An 18,887-nucleotide genomic window follows, 5' to 3' on the forward strand; every position below is an offset into this window, starting at 1 on the left:
TGGAGAATGCGGGCATCGATCCCGCTACCTCTCGCATGCTAAGCGAGCGCTCTACCATTTGAGCTAATTCCCCTGTGTGTTTAATCTGCATAACATGAAAAAAGTAACCTCACTGCCTTCCACACTTTATTTGAAGTCCAATTGCCCATAACAGTGTTCAGTTCACTCCTAACTTATGCCTTACCTCCACTTATGGGATGTTTTACAGTTCAGGTTGGCCTGTTTACTACTCGATTATGAGTGATATTGTGGTGTGTTCATCTAGACTCATACTCTACCTAATATTGAAGTTAAATTTCCCACCAATGAGAAACCAAGGGAGATACCATTTTTGATAGTTATTGCATGTCTAATGCAAGAATAATCACCAGATTATGAGAGTCCAGCAAAAATTACTCATTTTCGCCCAACGTGGGGCTCGAACCCACGACCCTGAGATTAAGAGTCTCATGCTCTACCGACTGAGCTAGCCGGGCTCCCACTTCAAGATGGTATGCAGACTAATCATTTTTTATGAAGGAAATCCATTCCTGGACAATTTTTGGGAGTTATTGCAGTTCTAATGCAAGATTAATCTCCATATTATGAGAGTCAATGCAATATTCAGGCAAAAATTACTCATTTTCACCCAACGTGGGGCTCGAACCCACGACCCTGAGATTAAGAGTCTCATGCTCTACCGACTGAGCTAGCCGGGCTCCCTCCTTTAGACAGTATGCAGACCAATCCCTTTTTGTGAAAAAAATCAAATCCTGGATATTCCTCTACTCTTGTTTTGCAAGGAAAGCCAGATTTATACATCCTTCAGAGGACAGAGTGTCAAAAAAAATAAGAGAAAATGAAAATGGAAGTTGTGAGAACTTCATTTTGAGATTGCATAAGAATTCAAATTCCTCTCACATGCTAAAGAATACCTGAACCCTTTTGATTAAACCACTTTAGTTGTTATAATGAGACCATATTTGAAAGCCATCTGTGATTTTTCTGTTCTTACTCTGCAATGACCATGGGCAATGACAAGTTAAAAATAAAATGTATGCAAATTTTATAATGGAGAATGCGGGCATCGATCCCGCTACCTCTCGCATGCTAAGCGAGCACTCTACCATTTGAGCTAATTCCCCTTTGTGTTTAATCTGCATAACATGAAAAAAGTAACCTCACTGCTTTCCACACTTTATTTGAAGTCCAATTGCCCATAACAGTGTTCAGTTCACTCCTAATTTATGCCTTACCTCCACCTATGGGATGTTTTATAGTTCAGGTTGGCCTGTTTACTACTCGAATATGAGTGATATTGTGGTGTGTTCATCTAGACTCATACTCTACCTAATCTTGAAGTTAAATTTCCCACCAATGAGAAATCAAGGGAGATACCATTTTTGATAGTTATTGCATGTCTAATGCAAGAATAATCACCAGATTATGGGAGTCCAGCAAAAATTACTCATTTTCGCCCAACGTGGGGCTCGAACCCACGACCCTGAGATTAAGAGTCTCATGCTCTACCGACTGAGCTAGCCGGGCTCCCACTTCAAGATGGTATGCAGACTAATCATTTTTTATGAAGGAAATCCATTCCTGGACAATTTTTGGGAGTTATTGCAGGTCTAATGCAAGATTAATCTCCATATTATGAGAGTCAATGCAATATTCAGGCAAAAATTACTCGTTTTCGCCCAACGTGGGGCTCGAACCCACGACCCTGAGATTAAGAGTCTCATGCTCTACCGACTGAGCTAGCCGGGCTCCCTCCTTAAGACAGTATGCAGACCTATCCCTTTTTGTGAAAAAAATCAAATCCTGGATATTCCTCTACTCTTGTTTTGCAAGGAAAGCCAGATTTATACATCCTTCAGAGGACAGAGTGTCAAAAAAAATAAGAGAAAATGAAAATGGAAGTTGTGAGAACTTCCTTTTGAGATTGCATAAGAATTCAAATTTCTCTCACATGCTAAAGAATACCTGAACCCTTTTGATTAAACCACTTTAGTTGTTATAATGAGACCATATTTGAAAGCCATCTGTGATTTTTCTGTTCTTACTCTGCAATGACCATGGGCAATGACAAGTTAAAAATAAAATGTATGCAAATTTTATAATGGAGAATGCGGGCATCGATCCCGCTACCTCTCGCATGCTAAGCAAGCGCTCTACCATTTGAGCTAATTCCCCTGTGTGTTTAATCTGCATAACATGAAAAAAGTAACCTCACTGCCTTCCACACTTTATTTGAAGTCCAATTGCCCATAAAAGTGTTCAGTTCACTCCTAACTTATGCCTTACCTCCACTTATGGGATGTTTTACAGTTCAGGTTGGCCTGTTTACTACTCGAATATGAGTGATATTGTGGTGTGTTCATCTAGACTCATACCCTACCTAATCTTGAAGTTAAATTTCCCACCAATGAGAAACCAAGGGAGATACCATTTTGGATAGTTATTGCATGTCTAATGCAAGAATAATCACCAGATTATGAGGATCCAGCAAAAATTACTCATTTTCGCCCAACGTGGAGCTCGAACCCACGACCCTGAGATTAAAAGTCTCATGCTCTACCGACTGAGCTAGCCGGGCTCCCACTTCAAGATGGTATGCGGACTAATCATTTTTTATGAAGGAAATCCAGTCCTGGACAATTTTTGGGAGTTATTGCAGGTCTAATGCAAGATTAATCTTCATAATATGAGAGTCAATGCAATATTCAGGCAAAAATTACTCGATTTCGCCCAACGTGGGGCTCGAACCCACGACCCTGAGATTAAGAGTCTCATGCTCTACCGACTGAGCTAGCCGGGCTCCCTCCTTAAGACAGTATGCAGACCAATCCCTTTTTGTGAAAAAAATCAAATCCTGGATATTCCTCTACTCTTGTTTTGCAAGGAAAGCCAGATTTATACATCCTTCAGAGGACAGAGTGTCAAAAAAAAATAAGAGAAAATGAAAACGGAAGTTGAGAGAACTTCATTTTGAGATTGCATAAGAATTCAAATTCCTCTCACATGCTAAAGAATACCTGAACCCTTTTGATTAAACCACTTTAGTTGTTATAATGAGACCATATTTGAAAGCCATCTGTGATTTTTCTGTTTTATAATGGAGAATGCGGGCATCGATCCCGCTACCTCTCGCATGCTAAGCGAGCACTCTACCATTTGAGCTAATTCCCCTGTGTGTTTAATCTGCATAACATGAAAAAAGTAACCTCACTGCCTTCCACACTTTATTTGCAGTCCAATTGCCCATAACAGTGTTCAGTTCACTCCTAACTTATGCCTTACCTCCACTTATGGGATGTTTTACAGTTCAGGTTGGCCTGTTTACTACTCGAATATGAGTGATTTGGTGGTGTGTTCATCTAGACTCATACCCTACCTAATCTTGAAGTTAAATTTCCCACCAATGAGAAACCAAGGGAGATACCATTTTTGATAGTTATTGCATGTCTAATGCAAGAATAATCGCCAGATTATGAGAGTCCAGCAAAAATTACTCATTTTCGCCCAACGTGGGGCTCAAACCCACGACCCTGAGATTAAGAGTCTCATGCTCTACCGACTGAGCTAGCCGGGCTCCCACTTCAAGATGGTATGCAGACTAATCATTTTTTATGAAGGAAATCCATTCCTGGACAATTTTTGGGAGTTATTGCAGGTCTAATGCAAGATTAATCTCCATATTATGAGAGTCAATGCAATATTCAGGCAAAAATTACTCGTTTTCGCCCAACGTGGGGCTCGAACCCACGACCCTGAGATTAAGAGTCTCATGCTCTACCGACTGAGCTAGCCGGGCTCCCTCCTTAAGACAGTATGCAGACCTATCCCTTTTTGTGAAAAAAATCAAATCCTGGATATTCCTCTACTCTTGTTTTGCAAGGAAAGCCAGATTTATACATCCTTCAGAGGACAGAGTGTCAAAAAAAATAAGAGAAAATGAAAATGGAAGTTGTGAGAACTTCATTTTGAGATTGCATAAGAATTCAAATTTCTCTCACATGCTAAAGAATACCTGAACCCTTTTGATTAAACCACTTTAGTTGTTATAATGAGACCATATTTGAAAGCCATCTGTGATTTTTCTGTTCTTACTCTGCAATGACCATGGGCAATGACAAGTTAAAAGTAAAATGTATGCAAATTTTATAATGGAGAATGCGGGCATCGATCCCGCTACCTCTCGCATGCTAAGCGAGCGCTCTACCATTTGAGCTAATTCCCCTGTGTGTTTAATCTGCATAACATGAAAAAAGTAACCTCACTGCCTTCCACACTTTATTTGAAGTCCAATTGCCCATAAAAGTGTTCAGTTCCCTCCTAACTTATGCCTTACCTCCACTTATGGGATGTTTTACAGTTCAGGTTGGCCTGTTTACTACTCGAATATGAGTGATATTGTGGTGTGTTCATCTAGACTCATACCCTACCTAATCTTGAAGTTAAATTTCCCACCAATGAGAAACCAAGGGAGATACCATTTTTGATAGTTATTGCATGTCTAATGCAAGAATATTCACCAGATTATGAGGATCCAGCAAAAATTACTCATTTTCGCCCAACGTGGAGCTCGAACCCACGACCCTGAGATTAAAAGTCTCATGCTCTACCGATTGAGCTAACCGGGCTCCCACTTCAAGATGGTATGCGGACTAATCATTTTTTATGATGGAAATCCATTCCTGGACAATTTTTGGGAGTTATTGCACGTCTAATGCAAGATTAATCTCCATATTATGAGAGTCAATGCAATATTCAGGCAAAAATTACTCGTTTTCGCCCAACGTGGGGCTCGAACCCACGACCCTGAGATTAAGAGTCTCATGCTCTACCGACTGAGCTAGCCGGGCTCCCTCCTTAAGACAGTATGCAGACCAATCCCTTTTTGTGAAGAAAATCAAATCCTGGATATTCCTCTACTCTTGTTTTGCAAGGAAAGCCTGATTTATACATCCTTCAGAGGACAGAGTGTCAAAAAAAATAAGAGAAAATGAAAATGGAAGTTGTGAGAACTTCATTTTGAGATTGCATAAGAATTCAAATTCCTCTCACATGCTAAAGAATACCTGAACCCTTTTGATTAAACCACTTTAGTTGTTATAATGAGACCATATTTGAAAGCCATCCGTGATTTTTCTGTTCTTACTCTGCAATGACCATGGGCAATGACAAGTTAAAAATAAAATGTATGCAAATTTTATAATGGAGAATGCGGGCATCGATCCCACTACCTCTCGCATGCTAAGCGAGCGCTTTACTATTTGAGCTAATTCCCCTGTGTGTTTAATCTGCATAACATGAAAAAAGTAACCTTACTGCGTTCCACACTTTATTTGAAGTCCAATTGCCCATAACAGTGTTCAGTTCACTCCTAACTTATGCCTTACCTCCACTTATGGGATGTTTTACAGTTCAGGTTGGCCTGTTTACTACTCGAATATGAGTGATATTGCGCTGTGTTCATCTAGACTCATACCCTAGCTAATCTTGAAGTTAAATTTCCCACCAATGAGAAACCAAGGGAGATACCATTTCTGATAGTTATTGCATGTCTAATGCAAGAATATTCACCAGATTATGAGAGTCAATGCAATAATCCAGCAAAAATTACTCATTTTCGCCCAACGTGGGGCTCGAACCCACGACCCTGAGATTAAGAGTCTCATGCTCTACCGACTGAGCTAGCCGGGCTCCCACTTCAAGATGGTATGCAGACTAATCATTTTGTATGAAGGAAATCCATTCCTGGACAATTTTTGGGAGTTATTGCAGGTCTAATGCAAGATTAATCTCCATATTATGAGAGTCAATGCAATATTCAGGCAAAAATTACTAGTTTTCGCCCAACGTGGGGCTCGAACCCACGACCCTGAGATTAAGAGTCTCATGCTCTACCGACTGAGCTAGCCGGGCTCCCTCCTTAAGACAGTATGCAGACCAATCCCTTTTTGTGAAGAAAATCAAATCCTGGATATTCCTCTACTCTTGTTTTGCAAGGAAAGCCTGATTTATACATCCTTCAGAGGACAGAGTGTCAAAAAAAATAAGAGAAAATGAAAATGGAAGTTGTGAGAACTTCATTTTGAGATTGCATAAGAATTCAAATTCCTCTCACATGCTAAAGAATACCTGAACCCTTTTGATTAAACCACTTTAGTTGTTATAATGAGACCATATTTGAAAGCCATCTGTGATTTTTCTGTTCTTACTCTGCAATGACCATGGGCAATGACAAGTTAAAAATAAAATCTATGCAAATTTTATAATGGAGAATGCGGGCATCGATCCCGCTACCTCTCGCATGCTAAGCGAGCGCTTTACTATTTGAGCTAATTCCCCTGTGTGTTTAATCTGCATAACATGAAAAAAGTAACCTTACTGCGTTCCACACTTTATTTGAAGTCCAATTGCCCATAACAGTGTTCAGTTCACTCCTAATTTATGCCTTACCTCCACTTATGGGATGTTTTACAGTTCAGGTTGGCCTGTTTACTACTCGAATATGAGTGATATTGCGCTGTGTTCATCTAGACTCATACCCTAGCTAATCTTGAAGTTAAATTTCCCACCAATGAGAAACCAAGGGAGATACCATTTCTGATAGTTATTGCATGTCTAATGCAAGAATATTCACCAGATTATGAGAGTCAATGCAATAATTACTCATTTTCGACCAACGTGGGGCTCGAACCCACGACCCTGAGATTAAGAGTCTCATGCTCTACCGACTGAGCTAGCCGGGCTCCCACTTCAAGATGGTATGCAGACTAATCATTTTGTATGAAGGAAATCCATTCCTGGACAATTTTTGGGAGTTATTGCAGGTCTAATGCAAGATTAATCTCCATATTATGAGAGTCAATGCAATATTCAGGCAAAAATTACTAGTTTTCGCCCAACGTGGGGCTCGAACCCACGACCCTGAGATTAAGAGTCTCATGCTCTACCGACTGAGCTAGCCGGGCTCCCTCCTTAAGACAGTATGCAGACCAATCCCTTTTTGTGAAGAAAATCAAATCCTGGATATTCCTCTACTCTTGTTTTGCAAGGAAAGCCTGATTTATACATCCTTCAGAGGACAGAGTGTCAAAAAAAATAAGAGAAAATGAAAATGGAAGTTGTGAGAACTTCATTTTGAGATTGCATAAGAATTCAAATTCCTCTCACATGCTAAAGAATACCTGAACCCTTTTGATTAAACCACTTTAGTTGTTATAATGAGACCATATTTGAAAGCCATCTGTGATTTTTCTGTTCTTACTCTGCAATGACCATGGGCAATGACAAGTTAAAAATAAAATCTATGCAAATTTTATAATGGAGAATGCGGGCATCGATCCCGCTACCTCTCGCATGCTAAGCGAGCGCTTTACTATTTGAGCTAATTCCCCTGTGTGTTTAATCTGCATAACATGAAAAAAGTAACCTTACTGCGTTCCACACTTTATTTGAAGTCCAATTGCCCATAACAGTGTTCAGTTCACTCCTAATTTATGCCTTACCTCCACTTATGGGATGTTTTACAGTTCAGGTTGGCCTGTTTACTACTCGAATATGAGTGATATTGCGCTGTGTTCATCTAGACTCATACCCTAGCTAATCTTGAAGTTAAATTTCCCACCAATGAGAAACCAAGGGAGATACCATTTCTGATAGTTATTGCATGTCTAATGCAAGAATATTCACCAGATTATGAGAGTCAATGCAATAATTACTCATTTTCGACCAACGTGGGGCTCGAACCCACGACCCTGAGATTAAGAGTCTCATGCTCTACCGACTGAGCTAGCCGGGCTCCCACTTCAAGATGGTATGCAGACTAATCATTTTTTATGAAGGAAATCCATTCCTGGACAATTTTTGGGAGTTATTGCAGGTCTAATGCAAGATTAATCTCCATATTATGAGAGTCAATGCAATATTCAGGCAAAAATTACTCGTTTTCGCCCAACGTGGAGCTCGAACCCACGACCCTGAGATTAAGAGTCTCATGCTCTACCGACTGAGCTAGCCGGGCTCCCTCCTTAAGACAGTATGCAGACCAATCCCTTTTTGTGAAAAAAATCAAATCCTGGATATTCCTCTACTCTTGTTTTGCAAGGAAAGCCAGATTTATACATCCTTCAGAGGAAAGAGTGTCAAAAAAAATAAGAGAAAATGAAAATGGAAGTTGTGAGAACTTCATTTTGAGATTGCATAAGAATTCAAATTCCTCTCACATGCTAAAGAATACCTGAACCCTTTTGATTAAACCACTTTAGTTGTTATAATGAGACCATATTTGAAAGCCATCTGTGATTTTTCTGTTCTTACTCTGCAATGACCATGGGCAATGACAAGTTAAAAATAAAATGTATGCAAATTTTATAATGGAGAATGCGGGCATCGATCCCGCTACCTCTCGCATGCTAAGCGAGCGCTCTACCATTTGAGCTAATTCCCCTGTGTGTTTAATCTGCATAACATGAAAAAAGTAACCTCACTGCCTTCCACACTTTATTTGAAGTCCAATTGCCCATAACAGTGTTCAGTTCACTCCTAACTTATGCCTTACCTCCACTTATGGGATGTTTTACAGTTCAGGTTGGCCTGTTTACTACTCGATTATGAGTGATATTGTGGTGTGTTCATCTAGACTCATACTCTACCTAATATTGAAGTTAAATTTCCCACCAATGAGAAACCAAGGGAGATACCATTTTTGATAGTTATTGCATGTCTAATGCAAGAATAATCACCAGATTATGAGAGTCCAGCAAAAATTACTCATTTTCGCCCAACGTGGGGCTCGAACCCACGACCCTGAGATTAAGAGTCTCATGCTCTACCGACTGAGCTAGCCGGGCTCCCACTTCAAGATGGTATGCAGACTAATCATTTTTTATGAAGGAAATCCATTCCTGGACAATTTTTGGGAGTTATTGCAGTTCTAATGCAAGATTAATCTCCATATTATGAGAGTCAATGCAATATTCAGGCAAAAATTACTCATTTTCACCCAACGTGGGGCTCGAACCCACGACCCTGAGATTAAGAGTCTCATGCTCTACCGACTGAGCTAGCCGGGCTCCCTCCTTAAGACAGTATGCAGACCAATCCCTTTTTGTGAAAAAAATCAAATCCTGGATATTCCTCTACTCTTGTTTTGCAAGGAAAGCCAGATTTATACATCCTTCAGAGGACAGAGTGTCAAAAAAAATAAGAGAAAATGAAAATGGAAGTTGTGAGAACTTCATTTTGAGATTGCATAAGAATTCAAATTCCTCTCACATGCTAAAGAATACCTGAACCCTTTTGATTAAACCACTTTAGTTGTTATATTGAGACCATATTTGAAAGCAATCTGTGATTTTTCTGTTCTTACTCTGCAATGACCATGGGCAATGACAAGTTAAAAATAAAATGTATGCAAATTTTATAATGGAGAATGCGGGCATCGATCCCGCTACCTCTCGCATGCTAAGCGAGCACTCTACCATTTGAGCTAATTCCCCTGTGTGTTTAATCTGCATAACATGAAAAAAGTAACCTCACTGCCTTCCACACTTTATTTGCAGTCCAATTGCCCATAACAGTGTTCAGTTCACTCCTAACTTATGCCTTACCTCCACTTATGGGATGTTTTACAGTTCAGGTTGGCCTGTTTACTACTCGAATATGAGTGATATTGTGGTGTGTTCATCTAGACTCATACCCTACCTAATCTTGAAGTTAAATTTCCCACCAATGAGAAACCAAGGGAGATACCATTTTTGATAGTTATTGCATGTCTAATGCAAGAATAATCACCAGATTATGAGAGTCCAGCAAAAATTACTCATTTTCGCCCAACGTGGGGCTCGAACCCACGACCCTGAGATTAAGAGTCTCATGCTCTACCGACTGAGCTAGCCGGGCTCCCACTTCAAGATGGTATGCAGACTAATCATTTTTTATGAAGGAAATCCATTCCTGGACAATTTTTGGGAGTTATTGCAGGTCTAATGAAAGATTAATCTCCATATTATGAGAGTCAATGCAATATTCAGGCAAAAATTACTCGTTTTCGCCCAACGTGGAGCTCGAACCCACGACCCTGAGATTAAGAGTCTCATGCTCTACCGACTGAGCTAGCTGGGCTCCCTCCTTAAGACAGTATGCAGACCAATCCCTTTTTGTGAAAAAAATCAAATCCTGGATATTCCTCTACTCTTGTTTTACAAGGAAAGCCAGATTTATACATCCTTCAGAGGACAGAGTGTCAAAAAAAATAAGAGAAAATGAAAATGGAAGTTGTGAGAACTTCATTTTGAGATTGCATAAGAATTCAAATTCCTCTCACATGCTAAAGAATACCTGAACCCTTTTGATTAAACCACTTTAGTTGTTATAATGAGACCATATTTGAAAGCCATCTGTGATTTTTCTGTTCTTACTCTGCAATGACCATGGGCAATGACAAGTTAAAAATAAAATGTATGCAAATTTTATAATGGAGAATGCGGGCATCAACCCCGCTACCTCTCGCATGCTAAGCGAGCGCTCTACCATTTGAGCTAATTCCCCTGAGTGTTTAATCTGCATAACATGAAAAAAGTAACCTCACTGCCTTCCACACTTTATTTGCAGTCCAATTGCCCATAACAGTGTTCAGTTCACTCCTAACTTATGCCTTACCTCCACTTATGGGATGTTTTACAGTTCAGGTTGGCCTGTTTACTACTCGAATATGAGTGATATTGTGGTGTGTTCATCTAGACTCATACCCTACCTAATCTTGAAGTTAAATTTCCCACCAATGAGAAACCAAGGGAGATACCATTTTTGATAGTTATTGCATGTCTAATGCAAGAATAATCACCAGATTATGAGAGTCCAGCAAAAATTACTCATTTTCGCCCAACGTGGGGCTCGAACCCACGACCCTGAGATTAAGAGTCTCATGCTCTACCGACTGAGCTAGCCGGGCTCCCACTTCAAGATGGTATGCAGACTAATCATTTTTTATGAAGGAAATCCATTCCTGGACAATTTTTGGGAGTTATTGCAGGTCTAATGCAAGATTAATCTCCATATTATGAGAGTCAATGCAATATTCAGGCAAAAATTACTCGTTTTCGCCCAACGTGGGGCTCGAACCCACGACCCTGAGATTAAGAGTCTCATGCTCTACCGACTGAGCTAGCCGGGCTCCCACTTCAAGATGGTATGCAGACTAATCATTTTTTATGAAGGAAATCCATTCCTGGACAATTTTCTGGGAGTTATTGCAGGTCTAATGCAAGATTAATCTCCATATTATGAGAGTCAATGCAATATTCAGGCAAAAATTACTCGTTTTCGCCCAACGTGGGGCTCGAACCCACGACCCTGAGATTAAGAGTCTCATGCTCTACCGACTGAGCTAGCCGGGCTCCCTCCTTAAGACAGTATGCAGACCAATCCCTTTTTGTGAAGAAAATCAAATCCTGGATATTCCTCTACTCTTGTTTTGCAAGGAAAGCCTGATTTATACATCCTTCAGAGGACAGAGTGTCAAAAAAAAAATAAGAGAAAATGAAAACGGAAGTTGTGAGAACTTCATTTTGAGATTGCATAAGAATTCAAATTCCTCTCACATGCTAAAGAATACCTGAACCCTTTTGATTAAACCACTTTAGTTGTTATAATGAGACCATATTTGAAAGCCATCTGTGATTTTTCTGTTCTTACTCTGCAATGACCATGGGCAATGACAAGTTAAAAATAAAATGTATGCAAATTTTATAATGGAGAATGCGGGCATCAACCCCGCTACCTCTCGCATGCTAAGCGAGCGCTCTACCATTTGGGCTAATTCCCCTGAGTGTTTAATCTGCATAACATGAAAAAAGTAACCTCACTGCCTTCCACACTTTATTTGCAGTCCAATTGCCCATAACAGTGTTCAGTTCACTCCTAACTTATGCCTTACCTCCACTTATGGGATGTTTTACAGTTCAGGTTGGCCTGTTTACTACTCGAATATGAGTGATATTGTGGTGTGTTCATCTACACTCATACCCTACCTAATCTTGAAGTTAAATTTCCCACCAATGAGAAACCAAGGGAGATACCATTTTTGATAGTTATTGCATGTCTAATGCAAGAATAATCACCAGATTATGAGAGTCCAGCAAAAATTACTCATTTTCGCCCAACGTGGGGCTCAAACCCACGACCCTGAGATTAAGAGTCTCATGCTCTACCGACTGAGCTAGCCGGGCTCCCACTTCAAGATGGTATGCAGACTAATCATTTTTCATGAAGGAAATCCATTCCTGGACAATTTTTGGGAGTTATTGCAGGTCTAATGCAAGATTAATCTCCATATTATGAGAGTCAATGCAATATTCAGGCAAAAATTACTCGATTTCGCCCAACGTGGGGCTCGAACCCACGACCCTGAGATTAAGAGTCTCATGCTCTACCGACTGAGCTAGCCGGGCTCCCTCCTTAAGACAGTATGCAGACCAATCCCTTTTTGTGAAAAAAATCAAATCCTGGATATTCCTCTACTCTTGTTTTGCAAGGAAAGCCAGATTTATACATCCTTCAGAGGACAGAGTGTCAACAAAAAATAAGAGAAAATGAAAACGGAAGTTGTGAGAACTTCATTTTGAGATTGCATAAGAATTCAAATTCCTCTCACATGCTAAAGAATACCTGAACCCTTTTGATTAAACCACTTTAGTTGTTATAATGAGACCATATTTGAAAGCCATCTGTGATTTTTCTGTTCTTACTCTGCAATGACCATGGGCAATGACAAGTTAAAAATAAAATGTATGCAAATTTTATAATGGAGAATGCGGGCATCAACCCCGCTACCTCTCGCATGCTAAGCGAGCGCTCTACCATTTGAGCTAATTCCCCTGAGTGTTTAATCTGCATAACATGAAAAAAGTAACCTCACTGCCTTCCACACTTTATTTGCAGTCCAATTGCCCATAACAGTGTTCAGTTCACTCCTAACTTATGCCTTACCTCCACTTATGGGATGTTTTACAGTTCAGGTTGGCCTGTTTACTACTCGAATATGAGTGATATTGTGGTGTGTTCATCTAGACTCATACCCTACCTAATCTTGAAGTTAAATTTCCCACCAATGAGAAACCAAGGGAGATACCATTTTTGATAGTTATTGCATGTCTAATGCAAGAATAATCACCAGATTATGAGAGTCCAGCAAAAATTACTCATTTTCGCCCAACGTGGGGCTCGAACCCACGACCCTGAGATTAAGAGTCTCATGCTCTACCGACTGAGCTAGCCGGGCTCCCACTTCAAGATGGTATGCAGACTAATCATTTTTTATGAAGGAAATCCATTCCTGGACAATATTTGGGAGTTATTGCAGGTCTAATGCAAGATTAATCTCCATATTTTGAGAGTCAATGCAATATTCAGGCAAAAATTACTCGTTTTCGCCCAACGTGGGGCTCGAACCCACGACCCTAAGATTAAGAGTCTCATGCTCTACCGACTGAGCTAGCCGGGCTCCCACTTCAAGATGGTATGCAGACTAATCATTTTTTATGAAGGAAATCCATTCCTGGACAATTTTCTGGGAGTTATTGCAGGTCTAATGCAAGATTAATCTCCATATTATGAGAGTCAATGCAATATTCAGGCAAAAATTACTCGTTTTCGCCCAACGTGGGGCTCGAACCCACGACCCTGAGATTAAGAGTCTCATGCTCTACCGACTGAGCTAGCCGGGCTCCCTCCTTAAGACAGTATGCAGACCAATCCCTTTTTGTGAAAAAAATCAAATCCTGGATATTCCTCTACTCTTGTTTTGCAAGGAAAGCCAGATTTATACATCCTTCAGAGGACAGAGTGTCAAAAAAAAATAAGAGAAAATGAAAACGGAAGTTGTGAGAACTTCATTTTGAGATTGCATAAGAATTCAAATTCCTCTCACATGCTAATGAATACCTGAACCCTTTTGATTAAACCACTTTAGTTGTTATAATGAGACCATATTTGAAAGCCATCTGTGATTTTTCTGTTTTATAATGGAGAATGCGGGCATCGATCCCGCTACCTCTCGCATGCTAAGCGAGCACTCTACCATTTGAGCTAATTCCCCTGTGTGTTTAATCTGCATAACATGAAAAAAGTAACCTCACTGCCTTCCACACTTTATTTGCAGTCCAATTGCCCATAACAGTGTTCAGTTCACTCCTAATTTATGCCTTACCTCCACTTATGGGATGTTTTACAGTTCAGGTTGGCCTGTTTACTACTCGAATATGAGTGATATTGTGGTGTGTTCATCTAGACTCATACCCTACCTAATCTTGAAGTCAAATTTCCCACCAATGAGAAACCAAGGGAGATACCATTTTTGATAGTTATTGCATGTCTAATGCAAGAATAATCGCCAGATTATGAGAGTCCAGCAAAAATTACTCATTTTCGCCCAACGTGGGGCTCGAACCCACGACCCTGAGATTAAGAGTCTCATGCTCTACCGACTGAGCTAGCCGGGCTCCCACTTCAAGATGGTATGCAGACTAATCATTTTTTATGAAGGAAATCCATTCCTGGACAATTTTTGGGAGTTATTGCAGGTCTAATGCAAGATTAATCTCCATATTATGAGAGTCAATGCAATATTCAGGCAAAAATTACTCGTTTTCGCCCAACGTGGGGCTCGAACCCACGACCCTGAGATTAAGAGTCTCATGCTCTACCGACTGAGCTAGCCGGGCTCCCTCCTTAAGACAGTATGCAGACCAATCCCTTTTTGTGAAAAAAATCAAATCCTGGATATTCCTCTACTCTTGTTTTGCAAGGAAAGCCAGATTTATACATCCTTCAGAGGACAGAGTGTCAAAAAAAAATAAGAGAAAATGAAAACGGAAGTTGTGAGAACTTCATTTTGAGATTGCATAAGAATTCAAATTCCTCTCACATGCTAAAGAATACCTGAACCCTTTTGATTAAACCACTTTAGTTGTTATATTGAGACCATATTTGAAAGCCATCTGTGATTTTTCTGTTCTTACTCTGCAATGACCATGGGCAATGACAAGTTAAAAATAAAATGTATGCAAATTTTATAATGGAGAATGCGGGCATCGATCCCGCTACCTCTCGCATGCTAAGCGAGCGCTTTACTATTTGAGCTAATTCCCCTGTGTGTTTAATCTGCATAACATGAAAAAAGTAACCTTACTGCGTTCCACACTTTATTTGAAGTCCAATTGCCCATAACAGTGTTCAGTTCACTCCTAATTTATGCCTTACCTCCACTTATGGGATGTTTTACAGTTCAGGTTGGCCTGTTTACTACTCGAATATGAGTGATATTGCGCTGTGTTCATCTAGACTCATACCCTAGCTAATCTTGAAGTTAAATTTCCCACCAATGAGAAACCAAGGGAGATACCATTTCTGATAGTTATTGCATGTCTAATGCAAGATTATTCACCAGATTATGAGAGTCAATGCAATAATCCAGCAAAAATTACTCATTTTCGCCCAACGTGGGGCTCGAACCCACGACCCTGAGATTAAGAGTCTCATGCTCTACCGACTGAGCTAGCCGGGCTCCCACTTCAAGATGGTATGCAGACTAATCATTTTTTATGAAGGAAATCCATTCCTGGACAATTTTTGGGAGTTATTGCAGGTCTAATGCAAGATTAATCTCCATATTATGAGAGTCAATGCAATATTCAGGCAAAAATTACTCGTTTTCGCCCAACGTGGAGCTCGAACCCACGACCCTGAGATTAAGAGTCTCATGCTCTACCGACTGAGCTAGCCGGGCTCCCTCCTTAAGACAGTATGCAGACCAATCCCTTTTTGTGAAAAAAATCAAATCCTGGATATTCCTCTACTCTTGTTTTGCAAGGAAAGCCAGATTTATACATCCTTCAGAGGACAGAGTGTCAAAAAAAAATAAGAGAAAATGAAAACGGAAGTTGTGAGAACTTCATTTTGAGATTGCATAAGAATTCAAATTCCTCTCACATGCTAATGAATACCTGAACCCTTTTGATTAAACCACTTTAGTTGTTATAATGAGACCATATTTGAAAGCCATCTGTGATTTTTCTGTTTTATAATGGAGAATGCGGGCATCGATCCCGCTACCTCTCGCATGCTAAGCGAGCACTCTACCATTTGAGCTAATTCCCCTGTGTGTTTAATCTGCATAACATGAAAAAAGTAACCTCACTGCCTTCCACACTTTATTTGCAGTCCAATTGCCCATAACAGTGTTCAGTTCACTCCTAATTTATGCCTTACCTCCACTTATGGGATGTTTTACAGTTCAGGTTGGCCTGTTTACTACTCGAATATGAGTGATATTGTGGTGTGTTCATCTAGACTCATACCCTACCTAATCTTGAAGTCAAATTTCCCACCAATGAGAAACCAAGGGAGATACCATTTTTGATAGTTATTGCATGTCTAATGCAAGAATAATCGCCAGATTATGAGAGTCCAGCAAAAATTACTCATTTTCGCCCAACGTGGGGCTCGAACCCACGACCCTGAGATTAAGAGTCTCATGCTCTACCGACTGAGCTAGCCGGGCTCCCACTTCAAGATGGTATGCAGACTAATCATTTTTTATGAAGGAAATCCATTCCTGGACAATTTTTGGGAGTTATTGCAGGTCTAATGCAAGATTAATCTCCATATTATGAGAGTCAATGCAATATTCAGGCAAAAATTACTCGTTTTCGCCCAACGTGGGGCTCGAACCCACGACCCTGAGATTAAGAGTCTCATGCTCTACCGACTGAGCTAGCCGGGCTCCCTCCTTAAGACAGTATGCAGACCAATCCCTTTTTGTGAAAAAAATCAAATCCTGGATATTCCTCTACTCTTGTTTTGCAAGGAAAGCCAGATTTATACATCCTTCAGAGGACAGAGTGTCAAAAAAAAATAAGAGAAAATGAAAACGGAAGTTGTGAGAACTTCATTTTGAGATTGCATAAGAATTCAAATTCCTCTCACATGCTAAAGAATACCTGAACCCTTTTGATTAAACCACTTTAGTTGTTATATTGAGACCATATTTGAAAGCCATCTGTGATTTTTCTGTTCTTACTCTGCAATGACCATGGGCAATGACAAGTTAAAAATAAAATGTATGCAAATTTTATAATGGAGAATGCGGGCATCGATCCCGCTACCTCTCGCATGCTAAGCGAGCGCTTTACTATTTGAGCTAATTCCCCTGTGTGTTTAATCTGCATAACATGAAAAAAGTAACCTTACTGCGTTCCACACTTTATTTGAAGTCCAATTGCCCATAACAGTGTTCAGTTCACTCCTAATTTATGCCTTACCTCCACTTATGGGATGTTTTACAGTTCAGGTTGGCCTGTTTACTACTCGAATATGAGTGATATTGCGCTGTGTTCATCTAGACTCATACCCTAGCTAATCTTGAAGTTAAATTTCCCACCAATGAGAAACCAAGGGAGATACCATTTCTGATAGTTATTGCATGTCTAATGCAAGATTATTCACCAGATTATGAGAGTCAATGCAATAATCCAGCAAAAATTACTCATTTTCGCCCAACGTGGGGCTCGAACCCACGACCCTGAGATTAAGAGTCTCATGCTCTACCGACTGAGCTAGCCGGGCTCCCACTTCAAGATGGTATGCAGACTAATCATTTTTTATGAAGGAAATCCATTCCTGGACAATTTTTGGGAGTTATTGCAGGTCTAATGCAAGATTAATCTCCATATTATGAGAGTCAATGCAATATTCAGGCAAAAATTACTCGTTTTCGCCCAACGTGGAGCTCGAACCCACGACCCTGAGATTAAGAGTCTCATGCTCTACCGACTGAGCTAGCCGGGCTCCCTCCTTAAGACAGTATGCAGACCAATCCCTTTTTGTGAAAAAAATCAAATCCTGGATATTCCTCTACTCTTGTTTTGCAAGGAAAGCCAGATTTATACATCCTTCAGAGGAAAGAGTGTCAAAAAAAATAAGAGAAAATGAAAATGGAAGTTGTGAGAACTTCATTTTGAGATTGCATAAGAATTCAAATTCCTCTCACATGCTAAAGAATACCTGAACCCTTTTGATTAAACCACTTTAGTTGTTATAATGAGACCATATTTGAAAGCCATCTGTGATTTTTCTGTTCTTACTCTGCAATGACCATGGGCAATGACAAGTTAAAAATAAAATGTATGCAAATTTTATAATGGAGAATGCGGGCATCGATCCCGCTACCTCTCGCATGCTAAGCGAGCGCTCTACCATTTGAGCTAATTCCCCTGTGTGTTTAATCTGCATAACATGAAAAAAGTAACCTCACTGCCTTCCACACTTTATTTGAAGTCCAATTGCCCATAACAGTGTTCAGTTCACTCCTAACTTATGCCTTACCTCCACTTATGGGATGTTTTACAGTTCAGGTTGGCCTGTTTACTACTCGATTATGAGTGATATTGTGGTGTGTTCATCTAGACTCATACTCTACCTAATATTGAAGTTAAATTTCCCACCAATGAGAAACCAAGGGAGATACCATTTTTGATAGTTATTGCATGTCTAATGCAAGAATAATCACCAGATTATGAGAGTCCAGCAAAAATTACTCATTTTCGCCCAACGTGGGGCTCGAACCCACGACCCTGAGATTAAGAGTCTCATGCTCTACCGACTGAGCTAGCCGGGCTCCCACTTCAAGATGGTATGCAGACTAATCATTTTTTATGAAGGAAATCCATTCCTGGACAATTTTTGGGAGTTATTGCAGTTCTAATGCAAGATTAATCTCCATATTATGAGAGTCAATGCAATATTCAGGCAAAAATTACTCATTTTCACCCAACGTGGGGCTCGAACCCACGACCCTGAGATTAAGAGTCTCATGCTCTACCGACTGAGCTAGCCGG

General features: G+C 40.1%; 4 non-coding genes across 4 annotated transcripts; all 4 read right to left on the reverse strand.

Annotated features, from left to right (window-relative positions):
• On the reverse strand, window positions 1-73 carry TRNAA-AGC (transfer RNA alanine (anticodon AGC)). Its single transcript has one exon. It is a non-coding gene; the product is annotated as a tRNA-Ala (tRNA).
• Window positions 74-4,149: 4,076 nt separating this feature from the next.
• On the reverse strand, window positions 4,150-4,222 carry TRNAA-AGC (transfer RNA alanine (anticodon AGC)). Its single transcript has one exon. It is a non-coding gene; the product is annotated as a tRNA-Ala (tRNA).
• Window positions 4,223-8,367: 4,145 nt separating this feature from the next.
• On the reverse strand, window positions 8,368-8,440 carry TRNAA-AGC (transfer RNA alanine (anticodon AGC)). The gene has a single exon. It is a non-coding gene; the product is annotated as a tRNA-Ala (tRNA).
• Window positions 8,441-18,191: 9,751 nt separating this feature from the next.
• On the reverse strand, window positions 18,192-18,264 carry TRNAA-AGC (transfer RNA alanine (anticodon AGC)). Its single transcript has one exon. It is a non-coding gene; the product is annotated as a tRNA-Ala (tRNA).
• Window positions 18,265-18,887: the final 623 nt, after the last annotated feature.

Source organism: Lissotriton vulgaris, chromosome 1_1 (genome assembly GCF_964263255.1).
Source record: "Lissotriton vulgaris chromosome 1_1, aLisVul1.2, whole genome shotgun sequence".
Lineage (NCBI taxonomy): Eukaryota > Metazoa > Chordata > Amphibia > Caudata > Salamandridae > Lissotriton > Lissotriton vulgaris.